At 58.0% G+C, this 7600-nt stretch overlaps 1 protein-coding gene across 5 annotated transcripts in view; it reads left to right on the top strand.

Annotated features, from left to right (window-relative positions):
- Positions 1 to 1144: 1144 nt before the first annotated feature.
- Positions 1145 to 7600, top strand: part of PALD1 (phosphatase domain containing paladin 1) — a 141964-nt gene continuing 135508 nt past the window's right edge. For 4 of the 5 annotated variants that reach the window (XM_081244962.1, XM_081244959.1, XM_081244961.1 and 1 more), the window contains exon 1: positions 1543 to 1815. The gene's annotated coding sequence lies outside the window, so the exon portion shown is untranslated. Of the gene's footprint in view, positions 1416 to 1542; positions 1816 to 7600 lie in introns of those variants that run through there. The other variant, XM_081244960.1, reaches the window with a different exon arrangement.

The raw sequence follows: 7600 nt of genomic DNA, 5'->3' as shown, positions 1-7600 counted from the left end.
ATCACATGCCCCAGCTTCCTGGCTTGTCAACACCTCTTTGAAGGAGGACAGGCCATATTCTGGCTGAGGCACTTGAATATCAGACAGGTCATGTCACAGACCACACAGGCAGTAAACCATGAGCCAGCTTGAGCCTAGCTCTACTGGTCTCTGAAGGTCAGGTCTGCTTCCCAAGGCCACTCCTGGGTCTTCTCCGCTCCTCCCCTCCTCGCACATCTTCGTTGTTACAGGAGGAGGCCTGCAGCTGAGGGCGAGTGTTCCCTGGGCCTCAGTTTCCTCATCCACTAAAAGAGGGATAATAAAAGTAGTTATCTCATAGAATCATCCAGTGAAACACTTGAGACCTGGGTGCTGGAGACTTGGTAAGAGCACTACAAATAACAGCCATTCCGCTTGTCTTTATTTGTTTTTAGGGCTCCCATGGACTGCAGGGCCTGCCTGCCCCTCTCCTAGCCCAGCGCCTCTGGCCTGACTTTGGAGAGGTGAGGCCTGTGCTGCCTTCATGCTGGGGAGACTCGGACTTCACCGACTCCTGCTGCAGCACTGATTGTGGGTGAGGCAGGTAGTGACAGGTGAGAAGACCGATTTCCCCAGTGTGGAGCAGAGTGAAGGAAGAAGTGACTCACCAACCACAGCAAAGCCCATCTCCCCCAGAGGAAACAGTGGCGACAGAGCGAACGCACTTGGGTGAGTTTGGGGGCACGCGCCAGCGGAGGGCTGGCATGGGCTGCTGGGGCATCGGGGTACACCTGGTTGGGCTGCCGTGCCCGGTCAGTGGGAGGCGGGGATAGGGCCCCTTGGGGGTGGGGATTGTACGTATCACTGTAGGGATTCATGGGGTGGGGGCAGAGGGGCCCCTCCCCTTCCAAAGTTTCTGCCTCATTCTTCCCTTTTCGCCTCCGGGGACTGAGGGTGTCTAGGGCTTGGGAGAAGCCCACGATTGAGTGGACAGTCTGCTTTTTAAGGGCTCAACCGTTGACTCCTGTGGTGGCTGAGGTCCAGAGAGGGCAATCGCCTAGCTCAGGTTGCACAGCACAGCGAGGATTCTTCCGGTGCCCAGCTGCTTGTCTCGGTCCCGCCGGGGCTTGGCCTGGCTTTAAAAAGCAGAGAGCGGCGAGAGCCAGCCGATTTCCCGGGGAGCTGGAGTCTGGGAGGGGGTGTGGCGCCGAGAGCTTTTGCTTCTTTCTCCTTCCAGGGAGGCTGGATGTAGGGTTTGGGCTTCTTCCAGAACTAGACGAACTAATGACAAGGGAAGAGGAGCTGGCTTCCCAGGCCGTCTCCCCCGTCCCAAACTTCTCCTCCCAGGCGGAGGGTGGATGGGCGAAGGGAGGAAGCGGGGCCGGGAAAGGTGGGGCCAGCCGTTCCCTCCCCGCCAGGCTGCCGCGGCTCTGGAATGCCAATCGGGACGCTGCTTGGTGAGTGTGTCTTTAAATCCGAGACCCCCGCCCCCTTGGCGGCTGGGGCCGGGGCTCGGGCTGGCCGGGCGGCGGCGGGCTCGGTGATTGGCGGCCTGGCCGGATCCGCCCCTCGGCTTGGGGGTCGTGGGGCGCGCGGAGCGGAGCTGCGCGCTCGGGCTGGGGCGGGCAGCTCCCTTCGCCGGCGAGCGCGGGCTCCTTCTCTCGTGGCCTCGCCTCGTTGCGCCCGGCCTGCCAGCCTCCGGAACAGCCTCTGCCCACGGATGGGCTGGGGAAGTTGGGAGGAGCCAGCCGGAGCCCGCGCCGGGAGCGACCCGCCGCTGCCTGACTCGGCGCCCGCCGTTCGGGCGCAGCGCGCCAGCCGCGGGAGAGTGGATGCCCCGGAGCCGCGGGCTGACAGGTACCGATGCGTCCGAACCCGGGCTGGCGAGGGAGGGCTGATTCAGGAGTTCTCTGGGCACTCCCGGGCCGGGGCTGCTCCGACCACCCACTCCCCATCTCCCAGATCGCACGCCTCCCTGGGCTCCGCGGAGGAGAGAGGTCCTGGGCCCCCATCCAAACCCGCGCGGGATCGTTGCCTGGGAGAGAAGCGGAACCTCACATATTAAACAGTGAGGAGTTATTGAGTCGTTCTGTCTGTCCGGCTCTGGGCTACCGACTTCCTCGAGGAGGTTTCCCTCGGACTGGGGTAGATGTGAGCTGGCGACACCTCCACTCGTAATGGCCAGGCCTGGGGCAAGGCCCAACAGCTGGGCTTCCTGTGCAGCTGCGTCGAGGCAGGACGCTTCATGATCCACACCTGGGGTCCCTGGGCTCATCTTTAGGGGCTTGAGGCCCATGGCACTGGGAAGAGTCCAGAGAGCCTAGTGGGTGCAAGCTTTGATGCTGGGCCTCATCTGGTCCTTTCCTTCTGTAGGCCTGGGTCTCCGAGGGGAGCCCCCTTTTCATCTTTAGAGGTTTTTCCTGAAGGGGCAAGAGGCCTGTCAGAAAGCAGAGTGCAGTGTGCGGGAGACTGTTGCCCTGGACTTTCGAAAGTGGCAGGGTGGTTGGAACCTGTTCTTATCTCTTGGGGAGTCAGAAATGGAAGAAAATCTCCCTGACTTCAGGAAGCTTCCCAGCTTCCCTACTCTCTAGACCAGAATTCCAGGCACCAGGCACCGACTCCTTGGCTTCCTGCAGAGCAACCTGGACCCGTGACTGAGCATTTCTTAAATGCCAGGGAGGGTGGGAGTGGTGGAAGGTGTTGGATGGTTCTCCCCTTAGGTGGCTCAGCCCCACGGGGGGAGACAAGACATAAACACAAAGAAAGTTCGCTAATACAGGGTTTCCATCCCAGTCCTGGACTAATAGTAATACTAGTGGAAATACCAAGACCATACACATGATTAATTGCTGAGTGAGCGATAAGGTCTGCAGTTGCTAGGGGAGCTGGGATGCAGTTCTCAGGCAGCCGTGCAAATATGTTTAAAATGTTCTGCCTCCATACCCATCCTTTGTGATTACCGTGCTAGTGGTTAGGCCCTCTCACCATTTCCATGGACAGGGAGCAGCTGGAGTGTGCCCCAGCCCCACTCCCAGGTGTTTTTTGTTTTTCTGCTGGTGGATTTCTGAAGAAGCACATTTGGTTTCTGAGGTCAGGCTAACCATAGGACTCTCCCAGCCTCCCTGGGGCTCTTGAGGTTTAGGGTCTAGATCCAGCCTTACAGGAGGAAGTCCTCTCTTCCTTTCGGAAGAGCCTCTATCGCTGGGGGCTGGGGATGAGTTTGTCAGGCTGGAGGCCCTGAGCCAGACACTGTTTCCTGTGAGTGCAGACAGACAATCTTCCCCTCGCTGGCCATCGGGGGTTGGAGTTGGGGTGTTGGAGGTGGGCAGGCCTGGCAGGGCTGGTTTGAGGTGAGTGGTACCTGGGGCATCCTGACCTCACTTCTCAGGTTCTGCTTTGTCTAGGGCTCTGCCCTCTCCCGCATCATCCCTGGCAAGTTTCTGTTTTCTGGAACACTTTGCAGAGGTGGCAGTGTGCTCATGCCTGTGGCCTTGGGAGCTGTTCTGGGGGTGGGTGTTGCTGAACTCACCCTTTAGCCCTTGGCTGGCACTGTGAGTACTTGGGTGAACACACCCACCTGCCTCCAAACAGGTGGCACACACAGGGTCACCTGGGCACAGGTGGGGAATGCTGGCATGAGAAGAGATGTGCGCGCGTGCTCAGGTTTATAACTGTGTGGGCAAGGGCAGTGAGGAACTGGATACAGATGGACACGAAGGCAATGGAGGTGGGCAAGCAACCCGAGGCACAGACACGTGCAGGGGCAGACAGTGTGAACACACAAGTGTGGACCACGAACAGGCGGCAGATACTCTATAGATGGACCTACGCTATCATGGAGATTTGGCTGATGGAAGTGGACAGACATATGGGTGGGCTCGCGGAAGCACAGACAGAGATGTGAGCTGACATTCACCAACGCAAAACATGGAGCCACATGGACGTGCCCTGAATCCTGGGCAGACAAGGAGTTGGCTCTGAGCACCTGGGACACAGACAACACAGACACTTATACCTGCTGAGTCTTGCGGCAGCAGAGGGCAGAACACAGTCGGAGGTAGGTACCAAGATACAGTCCGAGGCAAGTGCTGCTCAGTTACCCCTGTAACTCTGTGTGTCAGCAGTGCCTGGAAGCTGACCTGTTTGGGGTGGAGGTGGTACAGGTGCTGTGTGGTGTGGCTTCATTTCTGGACTTCCGCTTTGGAGTTTGAAGACCCCAAAGGGCTCAGTATCCTCTGTTTCACCCTGAGAATTGTTTGACCTCTCTACTCCCTAAGTTACAGGGCTGGGTGAATGCCTTAAACACCATCAGGGACTCCTTGAACTTTGAGGCTCATCTCCGCTGGGTCTCCAGAGCTTCCTGAAGTGAGGTCGTGTGGTCAGGGTAGGGGAGTTACCTGGCTGGGGACTCTCCTGAGCCCAAGCCTGAGGGTTTTTGGCAGGGAAGGGACAATCCCTGGGGAAGAGAAAGAGTAGACATGCAGTTGGGTCTTTGATGAGACCTTTGCTTTCTGGTGTGGACTGCCCCTCCCCCAAACCCTTGGACAGGGAGGGCCCCCCTGCCCCCAATCTGGCTATGGCTCAACCTGGAGATTGGGAGATACAGCTCGACACTAACTCACCGTGTTACCTGGGCAAGTTACTTAATGTCTTAACTAACTCATCTTTAAAGTGAAACGCCTCATCTTTAAAATGGTGCCAGTAACCCCTCGCCCTTGGGGTGTGGTGAGGGTTAAATGTGAGATAATCAGTGGAAAGTGTGTGGCCCAGGGTCTGGCACAGAGCGACCACTGTCAGTGGAGCCTTGGTGACCAGCCTTTCCCTGTGGCCAGGACTCTCCAGAGCTGCTTCAGCAGCCAGGCGCCTGGCCCTGGGAAGGCTAGCAGGCCAGTCACCTCTGGTTTGAAAGATGGAGGGCTTTGTCCTCACCTCCTGCCCACCAGTCACTCCTTAGCCCTGTGGGACCTCTGCACGCCTGCAGGCAGGGTGTATGAAGCTTGGGCCTGCCTCCTGCTGGGCCTCTGGGAGGGGAGCCAGTGGTTTGCTAAGAATAGCCCCAAATTATGGCTCTGCTTCCCAGCGGGCAGCCGTGCATCTTCCCAGCCTGGGCCACAGGGCTTGCAGATGGGCCTTTTGTGTTTCCTGGAACCGGGATGAGCTTGGGAGCAACAGGCCGGATCTGGGAGGAGGCCCTGCTGTTCTTCCTAGGTGTTTGGCTGGGACCTGGGGAAAGAGAAGGTCCGGGGAGAACTAGCCTTTAAAATCTCTGAGTTCCTCTTCCACTTAGAGCTTGTCCTGACAAGTGACCCATCTTCCTACCCCTCAACAGACCTGTAGCGATTGAGAATACCGGGGGCTTCCCTGGTGGCGCAGTGGTTGAGAGTCCGCCTGCCGATGCAGGGGACACGGGTTCGTGCCCCGGTCCGGGAAGATCCCCCATGCCGCGGAGCGGCCGGGCCCGTGAGCCACGGCCTCTGAGCCTGCGCGTCCAGAGCCTGTGCTCCGCAATGGGAGGGGCCACAACAGTGAGAGGCCCGCGTACCGCTAAAAAAAAAAAAAAAAAAAAAAAAAGAATACCGGGCCCGGAACCAGACCACTATGGTCTGAATTTCAGCTTCCTCTCTTGCTGGCTGTATGGCACCGGACAACTCACTTAACCTCTCTGTGCCTGATTCCCTTGTGTAGCAGGATTAATAATAGTAACTCCCTTATAAGGATGTCACAGGGTGAAAGGAGGTAGCACATGGAGAGCCCTTGGGGTAGTGTGTGGCTCATAGTAAGTGCTCAGTAAACATTAGGTGCTTCTGTTACCGTGCTTCCAGTTAATCTCAGCAGAGGGAGAGACCTGTGAGGCCACAGAGGCCAGGCTGTTTGCACAGCGCCTCATGGTGGGAAGGCACCAGGATGGCTTCTTGGTTCCAATTCCTGGCCTTTGCTGCCCCCAGGTTCAGTGTGAGGTGCAGGGGACCAAAGGTGAGTGAGACTCAGTCCGTGCCAGATGAGAGAGGCACATTTCTACCTTCTCCCACTGGTACCTTCCCGGGGCCTGTGCCAGCTGTGATTGGAGCTGGAGGGAAGGGCTTGCCTGGGGACGGGGTGGTGCTTCAGGTGGGCTTTGAAGGGTGGCTAAGAGTTTGCAAGGATGAGAAAGGCTTCCCAAGCAGCATGAGCAGCCCGTGCAGAGATGTGACAGCTTGGTGTGTTTAGGGAACGTGAGCAGATCCACGGACCTGGGTGGGCCCCACGCTCAGCTCTCCTGGTCTGTCAGGAGAGACCTTTCTGCGACCTGCTGTCCCTCCCACACTGGGCTCAGAGGCAGCCCTGGTGTGCCTCTTGGGACACAAGCTAGAGGCCCCTCGGAATTCTGGCCTCCCCCTTTCCTTTAAAGAAGCACATTCACTGTCCTGCCATTCTCCAGGGGACCTCCCCACCCTCTTATAAATGCCTGCCAGCCTTCCTGGGACCCCTCATTTTTCAGCTGGGGACTCCAGACTGCTCTCACCCCAGCATCAACATGCCTATTTTTGCTCTTAGCTGAGATGCCTATAGGTTAACAGGTCCCCTTCCTCAGGAATGAACTGAAGCCTTTGAAACCTCTCCTAAGGAGTGGATGTCTAATAGTAGAATTAGAAGGTGTTTTATTTCCTGTAACTGACATGTGGACTGGCTTTAGCTCTGAAGGGTGCCCCTGCTTGGGCTGGAGCTGGGGCACACTGATGAGGGAGAGACATGGGGCGTCTGGGGTTACCTCCATGCCCGTGGCAGGCAGTAGAAAGCATCTTGGAACTGGGTGTGCCGCTCCTGACCCTGCGGGCTCCCAAGGAGCAGGGCTTTCAGAAATTCCAGGAGGACGGAGGGTGTGGTGCTGGGACAGCTGTGGGTACACTGCTTGGCTTCCGTCCCTCGCCCATGAGAAACAGCCCCACAGCCAAGAGGCTGGGTCGGGGGCATGTCGGGGAGGTGGGGGAGAGAAGTGAGTGCCCTCAGATGACCTTGGGCTTTGCCAGACTCTGCATCCTGCTGAGCTCCAGGCCCTGCCTATCTGCAGGCGGTGTGTCTTCTGTCCTGGCCCTCCCCAGAGTGGAGGACCGGGACACTGGGCGTTTTTGAAGTTTCTGTTTAGAAAGCACAGAGGGGAACTTCTCCCCTTTTCCTTTTCCTTTTCTTGGAACTGCAGACCCCAGGAAGGAGTTAACCCCTCTCCTGCCAGTCACAAAGTGGCTGGTGGACGTGTCCCCTTTGACTGCTGCCCTCTAGTTACTGAGTCCTTCTCCTGGGTCCCGGACGTTGGTGCTGACCCCTTAACTCTCTAGGGCCCTGACTGGCAGGACCTAGAAGACCTCATCCACCCTGGATCTGATCGAAACCCTCCGTACCCCCATCCTTGCTTTAGCCTTAGTTAGACCACCCGCTTGGTGGTGCTCACTCCCTGCCCCCGTGGCAGCCCTGTCTGTTGATGGAGCTCGCAGACTTTGGGAGTCTCCTGCAGGTCCTGCTGTGCTGGCTTGCTCCGAGGCCTGTCAGGAAGCTCTGGTTTTCAAATGCCCCAGAGCCAAGGGCCTCTCTGGAGATCGGCCCCGGTGCCGCAGAGCCTTCCGGGGAAGTACAGAGCAGGTCTCTCTCTTCTGCTGGGTGTAGGTAC

The sequence above is a fragment of the Mesoplodon bidens genome (assembly GCF_964165515.1).
Source record: "Mesoplodon bidens genome assembly, chromosome: 1".
Lineage (NCBI taxonomy): Eukaryota > Metazoa > Chordata > Mammalia > Artiodactyla > Ziphiidae > Mesoplodon > Mesoplodon bidens.
Note: the sequence above shows the minus strand (reverse complement) of the source record. Positions and strands in the feature narration are given on the sequence as shown.